Genomic DNA, 18,289 nt, shown 5'->3' on the forward strand with positions numbered 1-18,289 from the left:
GGTTTGGTAGGTTTCCCTAGGTGCCGGCTGAGCTAGAGGCCAAAATCTACAGGTAGGCACTTCGCAAAAAACACCTCTGTTTTCTTCCAAAAATTTGGATGTGTCCACGTTGCGCTTTGGGGCGTTTCCTGTCGCGGGCGCTAGGCCTACCCACACAAGTGAGGTATCATTTTTATCGGGAGACTTGGGGGAACGCTGGGTGGAAGGAAATTTGTGGCTCCTCTCAGATTGCAGAACTTTCTGCCACAGAAATGTGAGGACCATGAGTTTTTTTAGCCAAATTTTGAGGTTTGCAAAGGATTCTGGGTAACAGAACCTGGTCCGAGCCCTGCAAGTCACCCCTCCTTGGATTCCCCTAGGTCTCTAGTTTTCAGAAATGCACAGGTTTGGTAGGTTTCCCTAGGTGCCGGCTGAGCTAGAGGCCAAAATCTACAGGTAGGCACTTCGCAAAAAACACCTCTGTTTTCTTCCAAAAATTTGGATGTGTCCACGTTTCGCTTTGGGGTGTTTCCTGTGGCGGGCGCTAGGCCTACCCACACAAGTGAGGTATCATTTTTATCGGGAGACTTGGGGGAACGCTGGGTGGAAGGAAATTTGTGGCTCCTCTCAGATTCCAGAACTTTCTGCCACAGAAATGTGAGGACCATGAGTTTTTTTAGCTAAATTTAGAGGTTTGCAAAGGATTCTGTGTAACAGAACCTGGTCCGAGCCCCGCAAGTCATCCCTCCTTGGATTCCCCTAGGTCTCTAGTTTTCAGAAATGCACAGGTTTGGTAGGTTTCCCTAGGTGCCGGCTGAGCTAGAGGCCAAAATCTACAGGTAGGCACTTCGCAAAAAACACCTCTGTTTTCTTCCAAAAATTTGGATGTGTCCACGTTGCGCTTTGGGGCGTTTCCTGTCGCGGGCGCTAGGCCTACCCACACAAGTGAGGTATCATTTTTATCGGGAGACTTGGGGGAACGCTGGGTGGAAGGAAATTTGTGGCTCCTCTCAGATTCCAGAACTTTCTGCCACAGAAATATGAGGACCATGAGTTTTTTTAGCCAAATTTTGAGGTTTGCAAAGGATTCTGGGTAACAGAACCTGGTCCGAGCCCTGCAAGTCATCCCTCCTTGGATTCCCCTAGGTCTCTAGTTTTCAGAAATGCACAGGTTTGGTAGGTTTCCCTAGGTGCCGGCTGAGCTAGAGGCCAAAATCTACAGGTAGGCACTTCGCAAAAAACACCTCTGTTTTCTTCCAAAAATTTGGATGTGTCAACGTTGCGCTTTGGGGCGTTTCCTGTCGCGGGCGCTAGGCCTACCCACACAAGTGAGGTATCATTTTTATCGGGAGACTTGGGGGAACGCTGGGCGGAGGGAAATTTGTGGCTCCTCTCAGATTCCAGAACTTTCTGCCACAGAAATGTGAGGACAATGAGTTTTTTTAGCCAAATTTTGAGGTTTACAAAGGATTCTGGGTAACAGAACCTGGTCCGAGCCCCACAAGTCATCCCTCCTTGGATTCCCCTAGGTCTCTAGTTTTCAGAAATGCACAGGTTTGGTAGGTTTCCCTAGGTGCCGGCTGAGCTAGAGGCCAAAATCTACAGGTAGGCACTTCGCAAAAAACACCTCTGTTTTCTTCCAAAAATTTGGATGTATCCACGTTGCGCTTTGGGGCGTTTCCTGTCGCGGGCGCTAGGCCTACCCACACAAGTGAGGTATCATTTTTATCGGGAGACTTGGGGGAACGCTGGGTGGAAGGAAATTTGTGGCTCCTCTCAGATTCCAGAACTTTCTGCCACAGAAATGCGAGGAACATGTGTTTTTTTAGCCAAATTTTGAGGTTTGCAAAGGATTCTGGGTAACAGAACTGGTCCGAGCCCCGCAAGTCACCCCTCCTTGGATTCCCTTAGGTCTCTAGTTTTCAGAAATGCACAGGTTTGGTAGGTTTCCCTAGGTGCCGGCTGAGCTAGAGGCCAAAATCTACAGGTAGGCACTTCGCAAAAAACACCTCTGTTTTCTTCCAAAAATTTGGATGTGTCCACGTTGCGCTTTGGGGCGTTTCCTGTCGCGGGCGCTAGGCCTACCCACACAAGTGAGGTATCATTTTTATCGGGAGACTTGGGGGAACGCTGGGTGGGGGGAAATTTGTGGCTCCTCTCGGATTCCAGAACTTTCTGCCACAGAAATGTGAGGACCATGAGTTTTTTTAGCCAAATTTTGAGGTTTGCAAAGGATTCTGGGTAACAGAACTTGGTCCGAGCCCCGCAAGTCACCCTTCCTTGGATTCCCCTAGGTCTCTAGTTTTCAGAAACGCACTGGTTTGGTAGGTTTCCCTAGGTGCCGGCTGAGCTAGAGGCCAAAATCTAAAGGTAGGCACTTAGCAAAAAACACCTCTGTTTTCTTCCAAAAATTTGGATGTGTCCACGTTGCGCTTTGGGGTGTTTCCTGTCGCGGGCGCTAGGCCTACCCACACAAGTGAAGTATCATTTTTATCGGGAGACTTGGGGGAACGCTGGGTGGAAGGAAATTTGTGGCTCCTCTCAGATTCCAGAACTTTCTGCCACAGAAATGCGAGGACCATGAGTTTTTTTAGCCAAATTTTGAGGTTTGCAAAGGATTCTGGGTAACAGAACTGGTCCGAGCCCCGCAAGTCACCCCTCCTTGGATTCCCTTAGGTCTCTAGTTTTCAGAAATGCACAGGTTTGGTAGGTTTCCCTAGGTGCCGGCTGAGCTAGAGGCCAAAATCTACAGGTAGGCACTTAGCAAAAAACACCTCTGTTTTCTTCCAAAAATTTAGATGTGTCCACGTTGCGCTTTGGGGTGTTTCCTGTTGCGGGCGCTAGGCCTACCCACACAAGTGAGGTATCATTTTTATCGGGAGACTTGGGGGAACGCTGGGTGGAAGGAAATTTGTGGCTCCTCTCAGATTCCAGAACTTTCTGCCACAGAAATGTGAGGACCATGAGTTTTTTTAGGCAAATTTTGAGGTTTGCAAAGGATTCTGGGTAACAGAACCTGGTCCGAGCCCCGCAAGTCACCCCTCCTTTGATTCCCCTAGGTCTCTAGTTTTCAGAAATGCACGGGTTTGGTAGGTTTTCCTAGGTGCCGGCTGAGCTAGAGGCCAAAATCTACAGGTAGGCACTTCGCAAAAAACACCTCTGTTTTCTTCCAAAAATTTGGATGTGTCCACGTTGCGCTTTGGGGTGTTTCCTGTCGCGGGCGCTAGGCCTACCCACACAAGTGAGGTATCATTTTTATCAGGAGACTTGGGGGAACGCTGGGTGGAAGGAAATTTGTGGCTCCTCTCAGATTCCAGAACTTTCTGCCACAGAAATGCGAGGACCATGAGTTTTTTTAGCCAAATTTTGAGGTTTGCAAAGGATTCTGGGTAACAGAACCTGGTCCGAGCCCCGCAAGTCACCCCTCCTTGGATTCCCTTAGGTCTCTAGTTTTCAGACATGCACAGGTTTGGTAGGTTTCCCTAGGTGCCGGCTGAGCTAGAGGCCAAAATCTACAGGTAGGCACTTCGCAAAAAACACCTCTGTTTTCTTCCAAAAATTTGGATATGTCCACGTTGCGCTTTGGAGCGTTTCCTGTCACGGGCGCTAGGCCTACCCACACAAGTGAGGTATCATTTTTATCGGGAGACTTGGGGGAACGCTGGGTGGAGGGAAATTTGTGGCTCCTCTCAGATTCCAGAACTTTCTGCCACAGAAATGTCAGGACCATGAGTTTTTTTAGCCAAATTTTGAGGTTTGCAAAGGATTCTGGGTAACAGAACCTGGTCCGAGCCCTGCAAGTCACCCCTCCTTGGATTCCCCTAGGTCTCTAGTTTTCAGAAATGCACAGGTTTGGTAGGTTTCCCTAGGTGCCGGCTGAGCTAGAGGCCAAAATCTACAGGTAGGCACTTCGCAAAAAACACCTCTGTTTTCTTCCAAAAATGTGGATGTGTCCACGTTGCGCTTTGGGGTGTTTTCTGTCGCAGGCGCTAGGCCTACCCACACAAGTGAGGTATCATTTTTATCGGGAGACTTGGGGGAACGCTGGGTGGAAGGAAATTCGTGGCTCCTTTCAGATTCCAGAACTTTCTGCCACAGAAATGCGAGGACCATGAGTTTTTTTAGCCAAATTCTGAGGTTTGCAAAGGATTCTGGGTAACAGAACTGGTCCGAGCCCGGCAAGTCAACCCTCCTTGGATTCCCTTAGGTCTCTAGTTTTCAGAAATGCACAGGTTTGGTAGGTTTCCCTAGGTGCCGGCTGAGCTAGAGGCCAAAATCTACAGGTAGGCACTTCGCAAAAAACACCTCTGTTTTCTTCCAAAAATTTGGATGTGTCCACGTTGCGCTTTGGGGCGTTTCCTGTCGCGGGCGCTAGGCCTACCCACACAAGTGAGGTATCATTTTTATCGGGAGACTTGGGGGAACGCTGGGTGGAGGGAAATTTGTGGCTCCTCTCAGATTCCAGAACTTTCTGCCACAGAAATGTGAGGACCATGAGTTTTTTTAGCCAAATTTTGAGGTTTGCAAAGGATTCTGGGTAACAGAACCTGGTCCGAGCCCCACAAGTCACCCTTCCTTGGATTCCCCTAGGTCTCTAGTTTTCAGAAACGCACAGATTTGGTAGGTTTCCCTAGGTGCCGGCTGAGCTAGAGGCCAAAATCTACAGGTAGGCACTTAGCAAAAAACACCTCTGTTTTCTTCCAAACAGTTGGATGTGTCCACGTTGCTCTTTGGGGTGTTTCTTGTCGCGGGCGCTAGGCCTACCCACACAAGTGAGATATCATTTTTATCGGGAGACTTGGGGGAACGCTGGGTGGAAGGAAATTTGTGGCTCCTCTCAGATTCCAGAACTTTCTGCCACAGAAATGTGAGGACCATGAGTTTTTTTAGAAAAATGTTGAGGTTTGCAAAGGATTCTGGGTAACAGAACCTGGTCCGAGCCCCGCAAGTCATCCCTCCTTGGATTCCCCTAGGTCTCTAGTTTTCAGAAATGCACAGGTTTGGTAGGTTTCCCTAGGTGCCGGCTGAGCTAGAGGCCAAAATCTACAGGTAGGCACTTCGCAAAAAACACCTCTGTTTTCTTCCAAAAATTTGGATGTGTCCACGTTGCGCTTTGGGGCGTTTCCTGTCGCGGGCGCTAGGCCTACCCACACAAGTGAGGTATCATTTTTATCGGGAGACTTGGGGGAACGCTGGGTGGAGGGAAATTTGTGGCTCCTCTCAGATTCCAGAACTTTCTGCCACAGAAATGTCAGGACCATGAGTTTTTTTAGCCAAATTTTGAGGTTTGCAAAGGATTCTGGGTAACAGAACCTGGTCCGAGCCCTGCAAGTCACCCCTCCTTGGATTCCCCTAGGTCTCTAGTTTTCAGAAATGCACAGGTTTGGTAGGTTTCCCTAGGTGCCGGCTGAGCTAGAGGCCAAAATCTACAGGTAGGCACTTCGCAAAAAACACCTCTGTTTTCTTCCAAAAATTTGGATGTGTCCACGTTGCGCTTTGGGGTGTTTCCTGTCGCGGGCGATAGGCCTACCCACACAAGTGAGGTATCATTTTTGTCGGGAGACTTGGGGGAACGCTGGGTGGAAGGAAATTTGTGGCTCCTTTCAGATTCCAGAACTTTCTGCCACAGAAATGCGAGGACCATGAGTTTTTTTAGCCAAATTTTGAGGTTTGCAAAGGATTCTGGGTAACAGAACTGGTCCGAGCCCGGCAAGTCACCCCTCCTTGGATTCCCTTAGGTCTCTAGTTTTCAGAAATGCACAGGTTTGGTAGGTTTCCCTAGGTGCCGGCTGAGCTAGAGGCCAAAATCTACAGGTAGGCACTTCCCAAAAAACACCTCTGTTTTCTTCCAAAAATTTGGATGTGTCCACGTTGCGCTTTGGGGCGTTTCCTGTCGCGGGCGCTAGGCCTACCCACACAAGTGAGGTATCATTTTTATCGGGAGACTTGGGGGAACGCTGGGTGGAGGGAAATTTGTGGCTCCTCTCAGATTCCAGAACTTTCTGCCACAGAAATGTGAGGACCATGAGTTTTTTTAGCCAAATTTTGAGGTTTGCAAAGGATTCTGGGTAACAGAACCTGGTCCGAGCCCCACAAGTCACCCTTCCTTGGATTCCCCTAGGTCTCTAGTTTTCAGAAACGCACAGGTTTGGTAGGTTTCCCTAGGTGCCGGCTGAGCTAGAGGCCAAAATCTACAGGTAGGCACTTAGCAAAAAACACCTCTGTTTTCTTCCAAACAGTTGATGTGTCCACGTTGCGCTTTGGGGTGTTTCTTGTCGCGGGCGCTAGGCCTACCCACACAAGTGAGATATCATTTTTATCGGGAGACTTGGGGGAACGCTGGGTGGAAGGAAATTTGTGGCTCCTCTCAGATTCCAGAACTTTCTGCCACAGAAATGTGAGGACCATGAGTTTTTTTAGCCAAATGTTGAGGTTTGCAAAGGATTCTGGGTAACAGAACCTGGTCCGAGCCCCGCAAGTCATCCCTCCTTGGATTCTCCTAGGTCTCTAGTTTTCAGAAATGCACAGGTTTGGTAGGTTTCCCTAGGTGCCGGCTGAGCTAGAGGCCAAAATCTACAGGTAGGCACTTCGCAAAAAACACCTCTGTTTTCTTCCAAAAATTTGGATGTGTCCACGTTGCGCTTTGGGGTGATTCCTGTCGCGGGCGCTAGGCCTACCCACACGAGTGAGGTATCATTTTTCTCGGGAGACTTGGGGGAACGCTGGGTGGAAGGAAATTTGTGGCTCCTCTCAGATTCCAGAACTTTCTGCCACAGAAATGCGAGGAACATGTGTTTTTTTAGACCAAATTGTGAGGTTTGCAAAGGATTCTGGGTAACAGAACCTGGTCCGAGCCCCGCAAGTCACCCTTCCTTGGATTCCCCTAGGTCTCTAGTTTTCAGAAACGCACAGGTTTGGTAGGTTTCCCTAGGTGCCGGCTGAGCTAGAGGCCAAAATCTACAGGTAGGCACTTAGCAAAAAACACCTCTGTTCTCTTCCAAAAATTTGGATGTGTCCACGTTGCGCTTTGGGGTGTTTCCTGTCGCGGGCGCTAGGCCTACCCACACAAGTGAGGTATCATTTTTATCGGGAGACTTGGGGGAACGCTGGGTGGAAGGAAATTCGTGGCTCCTCTCAGATTCCAGAACTTTCTGCCACAGAAATCCGAGGAATATGTGTTTTTTTAGCCAAATTCTGAGGTTTGCAAAGGATTCTTGGTAACAGAACCTGGTCCGAGCCCCGCAAGTCACCCCTCCTTGGATTCCCCTAGGTCTCTAGTTTTCAGAAATACACAGGTTTCGTAGGTTTCCCTAGGTGCCGGCTGAGCTAGAGGCCAAAATCTACAGGTAGGCACTTCGCAAAAAACACCTCTGTTTTCTTCCAAAAATTTGGATGTGCCCACGTTGCGCTTTGGGGTGTTTCCTGTCGCGGGCGCTAGGCCTACCCACACAAGTGAGGTATCATTTTTATCGGGAGACTTGGGGGAATGCTGGGTGGAATGAAATTTGTGGCTCCTCTCAGATTCCAGAACTTTCTGCCACAGAAATACGAGGACCATGAGTTTTTTTAGCCAAATTTTGAGGTTTGCAAAGGATTCTGGGTAACAGAACTGGTCCGAGCCCCGCAAGTCACCCCTCCTTGGATTCCCTTAGGTCTCTAGTTTTCAGAAATGCACAGGTTTGTTAGGTTTCCCTAGGTGCCGGCTGAGCTAGAGGCCAAAATCTACAGGTAGGCACTTCGCAAAAAACACCTCAGTTTTCTTCCAAACATTTGGATGTGTCCACGTTGCGCTTTGGGGCGTTTCCTGTCGCGGGCGCTAGGCCTACCCACACAAGTGAGGTATCATTTTTATCGGGAGACTTGGGGGAACGCTGGGTGGAGGGAAATTTGTGGCTCCTCTCAGATTGCAGAACTTTCTGCCACAGAAATGTGAGGACCATGAGTTTTTTTAGCTAAATTTAGAGGTTAGCAAAGGATTCTGTGTAACAGAACCTGGTCCGAGCCCCGCAAGTCATCCCTCCTTGGATTCCCCTAGGTCTCTAGTTTTCAGAAATGCACAGGTTTGGTAGGTTTCCCTAGGTGCCGGCTGAGCTAGAGGCCAAAATCTACAGGTAGGCACTTCGCAAAAAACACCTCTGTTTTCTTCCAAAAATTTGGATATGTCCACGTTGCGCTTTGGGGCGTTTCCTGTCGCGGGCGCTAGGCCTACCCACACAAGTGAGGTATCATTTTTATCGGGAGACTTGGGGGAACGCTGGGTGGAAGGAAATTTGTGGCTCCTCTCAGATTCCAGAACTTTCTGCCACAGAAATATGAGGACCATGAGTTTTTTTAGCCAAATTTTGAGGTTTGCAAAGGATTCTGGGTAACAGAACCTGGTCCGAGCCCCGCAAGTCATCCCTCCTTGGATTCCCCTAGGTCTCTAGTTTTCAGAAATGCACAGGTTTGGTAGGTTTCCCTAGGTGCCGGCTGAGCTAGAGGCCAAAATCTACAGGTAGGCACTTCGCAAAAAACACCTCTGTTTTCTTCCAAAAATTTGGATGTGTCAACGTTGCGCTTTGGGGCGTTTCCTGTCGCGGGCGCTAGGCCTACCCACACAAGTGAGGTATCATTTTTATCGGGAGACTTGGGGGAACGCTGGGTGGAGGGAAATTTGTGGCTCCTCTCAGATTCCAGAACTTTCTGCCACAGAAATGTGAGGACCATGAGTTTTTTTAGCCAAATTTTGAGGTTTGCAAAGGATTCTGGGTAACAGAACCTGGTCCGAGCCCCGCAAGTCACCCTTCCTTGGATTCCCCTAGGTCTCTAGTTTTCAGAAACGCACTGGTTTGGTAGGTTTCCCTAGGTGCCGGCTGAGCTAGAGGCCAAAATCTAAAGGTAGGCACTTAGCAAAAAACACCTCTGTTTTCTTCCAAAAATCTGGATGTGTCCACGTTGCGCTTTGGGGTGTTTCCTGTCGCGGGCGCTAGGCCTACCCACACAAGTGAAGTATCATTTTTATCGGGAGACTTGGGGGAACGCTGGGTGGAAGGAAATTTGTGGCTCCTCTCAGATTCCAGAACTTTCTGCCACAGAAATGCGAGGACCATGAGTTTTTTTAGCCAAATTTTGAGGTTTGCAAAGGATTCTGGGTAACAGAACTGGTCCGAGCCACGCAAGTCACCCCTCCTTGGATTCCCTTAGGTCTCTAGTTTTCAGAAATGCACAGGTTTGGTAGGTTTCCCTAGGTGCCGGCTGAGCTAGAGGCCAAAATCTACAGGTAGGCACTTAGCAAAAAACACCTCTGTTTTCTTCCAAAAATTTAGATGTGTCCACGTTGCGCTTTGGGGTGTTTCCTGTTGCGGGCGCTAGGCCTACCCACACAAGTGAGGTATCATTTTTATCAGGAGACTTGGGGGAACGCTGGGTGGAAGGAAATTTGTGGCTCCTCTCAGATTCCAGAACTTTCTGCCACAGAAATGTGAGGACCATGAGTTTTTTTAGGCAAATTTTGAGGTTTGCAAAGGATTCTGGGTAACAGAACCTGGTCCGAGCCCCGCAAGTCACCCCTCCTTTGATTCCCCTAGGTCTCTAGTTTTCAGAAATGCACAGGTTTGGTAGGTTTCCCTAGGTGCCGGCTGAGCTAGAGGCCAAAATCTACAGGTAGGCACTTCGCAAAAAACACCTCTGTTTTCTTCCAAAAATTTGGATGTGTCCACGTTGCGCTTTGGGGTGTTTCCTGTCGCGGGCGCTAGGCCTACCCACACAAGTGAGGTATCATTTTTATCGGGAGACTTGGGGGAACGCTGGGTGGAAGGAAATTTGTGGCTCCTCTCAGATTCCAGAACTTTCTGCCACAGAAATGCGAGGACCATGAGTTTTTTTAGCCAAATTTTGAGGTTTGCAAAGGATTCTGGGTAACAGAACCTGGTCCGAGCCCCGCAAGTCACCCCTCCTTGGATTCCCTTAGGTCTCTAGTTTTCAGACATGCACAGGTTTGGTAGGTTTCCCTAGGTGCCGGCTGAGCTAGAGGCCAAAATCTACAGGTAGGCACTTCGCAAAAAACACCTCTGTTTTCTTCCAAAAATTTGGATGTGTCCACGTTGCGCTTTGGGGCGTTTCCTGTCGCGGGCGCTAGGCCTACCCACACAAGTGAGGTATCATTTTTATCGGGAGACTTGGGGGAACGCTGGGTGGAGGGAAATTTGTGGCTCCTCTCAGATTCCAGAACTTTCTGCCACAGAAATGTCAGGACCATGAGTTTTTTTAGCCAAATTTTGAGGTTTGCAAAGGATTCTGGGTAACAGAACCTGGTCCGAGCCCTGCAAGTCACCCCTCCTTGGATTCCCCTAGGTCTCTAGTTTTCAGAAATGCACAGGTTTGGTAGGTTTCCCTAGGTGCCGGCTGAGCTAGAGGCCAAAATCTACAGGTAGGCACTTCGCAAAAAACACCTCTGTTTTCTTCCAAAAATGTGGATGTGTCCACGTTGCGCTTTGGGGTGTTTTCTGTCGCAGGCGCTAGGCCTACCCACACAAGTGAGGTATCATTTTTATCGGGAGACTTGGGGGAACGCTGGGTGGAAGGAAATTTGTGGCTCCTCTCAGATTCCAGAACTTTCTGCCACAGAAATGTGAGGACCATGAGTTTTTTTAGGCAAATTTTGAGGTTTGCAAAGGATTCTGGGTAACAGAACCTGGTCCGAGCCCCGCAAGTCACCCCTCCTTTGATTCCCCTAGGTCTCTAGTTTTCAGAAATGCACAGGTTTGGTAGGTTTCCCTAGGTGCCGGCTGAGCTAGAGGCCAAAATCTACAGGTAGGCACTTCGCAAAAAACACCTCTGTTTTCTTCCAAAAATTTGGATGTGTCCACGTTGCGCTTTGGGGCGTTTCCTGTCGCGGGCGCTAGGCCTACCCACACAAGTGAGGTATCATTTTTATCGGGAGACTTGGGGGAACGCTGGGTGGAAGGAAATTTGTGGCTCCTCTCAGATTCCAGAACTTTCTGCCACAGAAATTCGAGGAACATGTGTTTTTTTAGCCAAATTTTGAGGTTTGCAAAGGATTCTTGGTAACAGAACCTGGTCCGAGCCCCGCAAGTCACTCCTCCTTGGATTCCCCTAGGTCTCTAGTTTTCAGAAATGCACAGGTTTGGTAGGTTTCCCTAGGTGCCGGCTGAGCTAGAGGCCAAAATCTACAGGTAGGCACTTTGCAAAAAACACCTCTGTTTTCTTCCAAAAATTTGGATGTGTCCACGTTGCGCTTTGGGGTGTTTCCTGTCGCGGGCGCTAGGCCTACCCAGACAAGTGAGGTATCATTTTTATCGGGAGACTTGGGGGAACGCTGGGTGGAAGGAAATTTGTGGCTCCTCTCAGATTCCAGAACTTTCTGCCACAGAAATGCGAGGACCATGAGTTTTTTTAGCCAAATTTTGAGGTTTGCAAAGGATTCTGGGTAACAGAACCTGGTCCGAGCCCCGCAAGTCACCCCTCCTTGGATTCCCTTAGGTCTCTAGTTTTCAGAAATGCACAGGTTTGGTAGGTTTCCCTAGGTGCCGGCTGAGCTAGAGGCCAAAATCTACAGGTAGGCACTTCGCAAAAAACACCTCTGTTTTCTTCCAAACATTTGGATGTGTCCACGTTGCGCTTTGGGGCGTTTCCTGTCGCGGGCGCTAGGCCTACCCACACAAGTGAGGTATCATTTTTATCGGGAGACTTGGGGGAACGCTGGGTGGAAGGAAATTCGTGGCTCCTCTCAGATTCCAGAACTTTCTGCCACAGAAATCCGAGAAATATGTGTTTTTTTAGCCAAATTCTGAGGTTTGCAAAGGATTCTTGGTAACAGAACCTGGTCCGAGCCCCGCAAGTCACCCCTCCTTTGATTCCCCTAGGTCTCTAGTTTTCAGAAATACACATGTTTGGTAGGTTTCCCTAGGTGCCGGCTGAGCTAGAGGCCAAAATCTACAGGTAGGTACTTCGCAAAAAACACCTCTGTTTTCTTCCAAAAATTTGGATGTGCCCACGTTGCGCTTTGGGGTGTTTCCTGTCGCGGGCGCTAGGCCTACCCACACAAGTGAGGTATAATTTTTATCGGGAGACTTGGGGGAATGCTGGGTGGAATGAAATTTGTGGCTCCTCTCAGATTCCAGAACTTTCTGCCACAGAAATACGAGGACCATGAGTTTTTTTAGCCAAATTTTGAGGTTTGCAAAGGATTCTGGGTAACAGAACTGGTCCGAGCCCCGCAAGTCACCCCTCCTTGGATTCCCTTAGGTCTCTAGTTTTCAGAAATGCACAGGTTTGGTAGGTTTCCCTAGGTGCCGGCTAAGCTAGAGGCCAAAATCTACAGGTAGGCACTTCGCAAAAAACACCTGTGTTTTCTTCCAAAAATTTGGATGTGTCCACGTTGCGCTTTGGGGAGTTTCCTGTCGCGGGCACTAGGCCTACCCACACAAGTGAGGTATCATTTTTATCGGGAGACTTGGGGGAACGCTGGGTGGAGGGAAATTTGTGGCTCCTCTCAGATTCCAGAACTTTCTGCCACAGAAATGTGAGGACCATGAGTTTTTTTAGCCAAATTTTGAGGTTTGCAAAGGATTCTGGGTAACAGAACCTGGTCCGAGCCCTGCAAGTCACCCCTCCTTGGATTCCCCTAGGTCTCTAGTTTTCAGAAATGCACAGGTTTGGTAGGTTTCCCTAGGTGCCGGCTGAGCTAGAGGCCAAAATCTACAGGTAGGCACTTCGCAAAAAACACCTCTGTTTTCTTCCAAAAATTTGGATGTGTCCACGTTGCGCTTTGGGGTGTTTCCTGTGGCGGGCGCTAGGCCTACCCACACAAGTGAGGTATCATTTTTATCGGGAGACTTGGGGGAACGCTGGGTGGAAGGAAATTTGTGGCTCCTCTCAGATTCCAGAACTTTCTGCCACAGAAATATGAGGACTATGAGTTTTTTTAGCCAAATTTTGAGGTTTGCAAAGGATTCTTGGTAACAGAACCTGGTCCGAGCCCCGCAAGTCATCCCTCCTTGGATTCCCCCACGTCTCTAGTTTTCAGAAATGCACAGGTTTGGTAGGTTTCCCTAGGTGCCGGCTGAGCTAGAGGCCAAAATCTACAGGTAGGCACTTCGCAAAAAACACCTCTGTTTTCTTCCAAAAATTTGGATGTGTCCAAGTTGCGCTTTGGGGTGTTTCCTGTCGCGGGCGCTAGGCCTACCCACACAAGTGAGGTATCATTTTTATCGGGAGACTTGGGGGAACGCTGGGTGGAAGGAAATTTGTGGCTCCTCTCAGATTCCAGAACTTTCTGCCACAGAAATGTGAGGACCATGAGTTTTTTTAGCCAAATTTTGAGGTTTGCAAAGGATTCTGGGTAACAGAACCTGGTCCGAGCCCTGCAAGTCACCACTCCTTGGATTCCCCTAGGTCTCTAGTTTTCAGAAATGCACAGGTTTGGTAGGTTTCCCTAGGTGCCGGCTGAGCTAGAGGCCAAAATCTACAGGTAGGCACTTCGCAAAAAACACCTCTGTTTTCTTCCAAAAATTTGGATGTGTCCACGTTGCGCTTTGGGGTGTTTCCTGTGGCGGGCGCTAGGCCTACCCACACAAGTGAGGTATCATTTTTATCGGGAGACTTGGGGGAACGCTGGGTGGAAGGAAATTTGTGGCTCCTCTCAGATTCCAGAACTTTCTGCCACAGAAATGTGAGGACCATGAGTTTTTTTAGCCAAATTTTGAGGTTTGCAAAGGATTCTGGGTAACAGAACCTGGTCCGAGCCCCACAAGTCACCCTTCCTTGGATTCCCCTAGGTCTCTAGTTTTCAGAAACGCACAGGTTTGGTAGGTTTCCCTAGGTGCCGGCTGAGCTAGAGGCCAAAATCTACAGGTAGGCACTTCGCAAAAAACACCTCAGTTTTCTTCCAAACATTTGGATGTGTCCACGTTGCGCTTTGGGGCGTTTCCTGTCGCGGGCGCTAGGCCTACCCACACAAGTGAGGTATCATTTTTATCGGGAGACTTGGGGGAACGCTGGGTGGAAGGAAATTTGTGGCTCCTCTCAGATTCCAGAACTTTCTGCCACAGAAATTCGAGGAACATGTGTTTTTTTAGCCAAATTTTGAGGTTTGCAAAGGATTCTTGGTAACAGAACCTGGTCCGAGCCCCGCAAGTCACTCCTCCTTGGATTCCCCTAGGTCTCTAGTTTTCAGAAATGCACAGGTTTGGTAGGTTTCCCTAGGTGCCGGCTGAGCTAGAGGCCAAAATCTACAGGTAGGCACTTTGCAAAAAACACCTCTGTTTTCTTCCAAAAATTTGGATGTGTCCACGTTGCGCTTTGGGGTGTTTCCTGTCGCGGGCGCTAGGCCTACCCAGACAAGTGAGGTATCATTTTTATCGGGAGACTTGGGGGAACGCTGGGTGGAAGGAAATTTGTGGCTCCTCTCAGATTCCAGAACTTTCTGCCACAGAAATGCGAGGACCATGAGTTTTTTTAGCCAAATTTTGAGGTTTGCAAAGGATTCTGGGTAACAGAACCTGGTCCGAGCCCCGCAAGTCACCCCTCCTTGGATTCCCTTAGGTCTCTAGTTTTCAGAAATGCACAGGTTTGGTAGGTTTCCCTAGGTGCCGGCTGAGCTAGAGGCCAAAATCTACAGGTAGGCACTTCGCAAAAAACACCTCTGTTTTCTTCCAAACATTTGGATGTGTCCACGTTGCGCTTTGGGGCGTTTCCTGTCGCGGGCGCTAGGCCTACCCACACAAGTGAGGTATCATTTTTATCGGGAGACTTGGGGGAACGCTGGGTGGAAGGAAATTTGTGGCTCCTCTCAGATTCCAGAACTTTCTGCCACAGAAATTCGAGGAACATGTGTTTTTTTAGCCAAATTTTGAGGTTTGCAAAGGATTCTTGGTAACAGAACCTGGTCCGAGCCCCGCAAGTCACTCCTCCTTGGATTCCCCTAGGTCTCTAGTTTTCAGAAATGCACAGGTTTGGTAGGTTTCCCTAGGTGCCGGCTGAGCTAGAGGCCAAAATCTACAGGTAGGCACTTTGCAAAAAACACCTCTGTTTTCTTCCAAAAATTTGGATGTGTCCACGTTGCGCTTTGGGGTGTTTCCTGTCGCGGGCGCTAGGCCTACCCACACAAGTGAGGTATCATTTTTATCGGGAGACTTGGGGGAACGCTGGGTGGAAGGAAATTTGTGGCTCCTCTCAGATTCCAGAACTTTCTGCCACAGAAATGTGAGGACCATGAGTTTTTTTAGCCAAATTTTGAGGTTTGCAAAGGATTCTGGGTAACAGAACCTGGTCCGAGCCCTGCAAGTCACCCCTCCTTGGATTCCCCTAGGTCTCTAGTTTTCAGAAATGCACAGGTTTGGTAGGTTTCCCTAGGTGCCGGCTGAGCTAGAGGCCAAAATCTACAGGTAGGCACTTCGCAAAAAACACCTCTGTTTTCTTCAAAAAATTTGGATGTGTCCACGTTGCGCTTTGGGGTGTTTCCTGTGGCGGGCGCTAGGCCTACCCACACAAGTGAGGTATCATTTTTATCGGGAGACTTGGGGGAACGCTGGGTGGAAGGACATTTGTGGCTCCTCTCAGATTCCAGAACTTTCTGCCACAGAAATATGAGGACTATGAGTTTTTTTAGCCAAATTTTGAGGTTTGCAAAGGATTCTTGGTAACAGAACCTGGTCCGAGCCCCGCAAGTCATCCCTCCTTGGATTCCCCCAGGTCTCTAGTTTTCAGAAATGCACAGGTTTGGTAGGTTTCCCTAGGTGCCGGCTGAGCTAGAGGCCAAAATCTACAGGTAGGCACTTCGCAAAAAACACCTCTGTTTTCTTCCAAAAATTTGGATGTGTCCACGTTGCGCTTTGGGGTGTTTCCTGTCGCGGGCGCTAGGCCTACCCACACAAGTGAGGTATCATTTTTATCGGGAGACTTGGGGGAACGCTGGGTGGAAGGAAATTTGTGGCTCCTTTCAGATTCCAGAACTTTCTGCCACAGAAATGCGAGGACCATGAGTTTTTTTAGCCAAATTTTGAGGTTTGCAAAGGATTCTGGGTAACAGAACTGGTCCGAGCCCGGCAAGTCACCCCTCCTTGGATTCCCTTAGGTCTCTAGTTTTCAGAAATGCACAGGTTTGGTAGGTTTCCCTAGGTGCCGGCTGAGCTAGAGGCCAAAATCTACAGGTAGGCACTTCGCAAAAAACACCTCTGTTTTCTTCCAAAAATTTGGATGTGTCCACGTTGCGCTTTGGGGCGTTTCCTGTCGCGGGCGCTAGGCCTACCCACACAAGTGAGGTATCATTTTTATCGGGAGACTTGGGGGAACGCTGGGTGGAGGGAAATTTGTGGCTCCTCTCAGATTCCAGAACTTTCTGCCACAGAAATGTGAGGACCATGAGTTTTTTTAGCCAAATTTTGAGGTTTGCAAAGGATTCTGGGTAACAGAACCTGGTCCGAGCCCCACAAGTCACCCTTCCTTGGATTCCCCTAGGTCTCTAGTTTTCAGAAACGCACAGGTTTGGTAGGTTTCCCTAGGTGCCGGCTGAGCTAGAGGCCAAAATCTACAGGTAGGCACTTAGCAAAAAACACCTCTGTTTTCTTCCAAACATTTGGATGTGTCCACGTTGCGCTTTGGGGTGTTTCTTGTCATGGGCGCTAGGCCTACCCACACAAGTGAGATATCATTTTTATCGGGAGACTTAAGGGGAACGCTGGGTGGAAGGAAATTTGTGGCTCCTCTCAGATTCCAGAACTTTCTGCCACAGAAATGTGAGGACCATGAGTTTTTTTAGAAAAATTTTGAGGTTTGCAAAGGATTCTGGGTAACAGAACCTGGTCCGAGCCCCGCAAGTCATCCCTCCTTGGATTCCCCTAGGTCTCTAGTTTTCAGAAATGCACAGGTTTGGTAGGTTTCCCTAGGTGCCGGCTGAGCTAGAGGCCAAAATCTACAGGTAGGCACTTCGCAAAAAACACCTCTGTTTTCTTCCAAAAATTTGGATGTGTCCACGTTGCGCTTTGGGGTGATTCCTGTCGCGGGCGCTAGGCCTACCCACACGAGTGAGGTATCATTTTTCTCGCGAGACTTGGGGGAACGCTGGGTGGAAGGAAATTTGTGGCTCCTCTCAGATTCCAGAACTTTCTGCCACAGAAATGCGAGGAACATGTGTTTTTTTAGACCAAATTGTGAGGTTTGCAAAGGATTCTGGGTAACAGAACCTGGTCCGAGCCCCGCAAGTCATCCTTCCTTGGATTCCCCTAGGTCTCTAGTTTTCAGAAACGCACAGGTTTGGTAGGTTTCCCTAGGTGCCGGCTGAGCTAGAGGCCAAAATCTACAGGGAGGCACTTAGCAAAAAACACCTCTGTTTTCTTCCAAAAATTTGGATGTGTCCACGTTGCGCTTTGGGGTGTTTCCTGTCGCGGGCGCTAGGCCTACCCACACAAGTGAGGTATCATTTTTATCGGGAGACTTGGGGGAACGCTGGGTGGAAGGAAATTCGTGGCTCCTCTCAGATTCCAGAACTTTCTGCCACAGAAATCCGAGAAATATGTGTTTTTTTAGCCAAATTCTGAGGTTTGCAAAGGATTCTTGGTAACAGAACCTGGTCCGAGCCCCGCAAGTCACCCCTCCTTTGATTCCCCTAGGTCTCTAGTTTTCAGAAATACACAGGTTTGGTAGGTTTCCCTAGGTGCCGGCTGAGCTAGAGGCCAAAATCTACAGGTAGGCACTTCGCAAAAAACACCTCTGTTTTCTTCCAAAAATTTGGATGTGCCCACGTTGCGCTTTGGGGTGTTTCCTGTCGCGGGCGCTAGGCCTACCCACACAAGTGAGGTATAATTTTTATCGGGAGACTTGGGGGAATGCTGGGTGGAATGAAATTTGTGGCTCCTCTCAGATTCCAGAACTTTCTGCCACAGAAATACGAGGACCATGAGTTTTTTTAGCCAAATTTTGAGGTTTGCAAAGGATTCTGGGTAACAGAACTGGTCCGAGCCCCGCAAGTCACCCCTCCTTGGATTCCCTTAGGTCTCTAGTTTTCAGAAATGCACAGGTTTGGTAGGTTTCCCTAGGTGCCGGCTAAGCTAGAGGCCAAAATCTACAGGTAGGCACTTCGCAAAAAACACCTCTGTTTTCTTCCAAAAATTTGGATGTGTCCACGTTGCGCTTTGGGGAGTTTCCTGTCGCGGGCACTAGGCCTACCCACACAAGTGAGGTATCATTTTTATCGGGAGACTTGGGGGAACGCTGGGTGGAGGGAAATTTGTGGCTCCTCTCAGATTCCAGAACTTTCTGCCACAGAAATGTGAGGACCATGAGTTTTTTTAGCCAAATTTTGAGGTTTGCA

Source organism: Pleurodeles waltl, chromosome 1_2, assembly GCF_031143425.1.
Source record: "Pleurodeles waltl isolate 20211129_DDA chromosome 1_2, aPleWal1.hap1.20221129, whole genome shotgun sequence".
In the NCBI taxonomy this organism is placed as follows: domain Eukaryota; kingdom Metazoa; phylum Chordata; class Amphibia; order Caudata; family Salamandridae; genus Pleurodeles; species Pleurodeles waltl.